At 52.8% G+C, this 322-nt stretch overlaps 1 long non-coding RNA gene across 1 annotated transcript in view; it reads left to right on the top strand.

Annotated features, from left to right (window-relative positions):
• LOC109296651 overlaps nt 1-299 on the top strand; it is a 4,545-nt gene extending 4,246 nt beyond the window's left edge. Inside the window, exon 3 of the long non-coding RNA XR_002097015.1 lies at nt 202-299. This is a non-coding gene — a long non-coding RNA (uncharacterized LOC109296651). The remainder of the gene's footprint in view (nt 1-201) is intronic.
• The last annotated feature ends 23 nt before the right edge of the window (nt 300-322 follow it).

Raw genomic sequence — 322 nt, 5'->3', positions numbered from 1 at the left:
GCTCCAGCAAGGATCTGAGCAGTGACCTGAGAGGTTCCCAGCTCTGCTTCTAGCTCCTCCAGAGGCCAGGCAGCTCGACGTGAGGCCAGGGCTTCAGGAAGGTCAAGACCCCTAGCAGGCTGGAATAGTGTCACCAGTGGTGGCTGTGTGCCAGCATTCCTGCCTACCAGGTGAGATGTATGAGTTCAAGTCCCAGTTGAGATGACTGAAGTAACAGGGAGAAGTTCTTGTTGCAGTGGAAAGGGGCCATTGTGTTTTCCCCCTTTCTCCCCCTCCAGGTACCTAGGCCCTATATTCTTTGCCATTTGACATTTTGTATTTT

The sequence above is a fragment of the Gavialis gangeticus genome, unplaced genomic scaffold, assembly GCF_001723915.1.
Source record: "Gavialis gangeticus isolate Ggan-Ray unplaced genomic scaffold, GavGan_comp1, whole genome shotgun sequence".
Taxonomy (NCBI): Eukaryota; Metazoa; Chordata; order Crocodylia; family Gavialidae; genus Gavialis; species Gavialis gangeticus.
The sequence above is the reverse complement of the archived record's forward strand: the minus strand, read 5'-3'. Positions and strand labels throughout refer to the sequence as shown.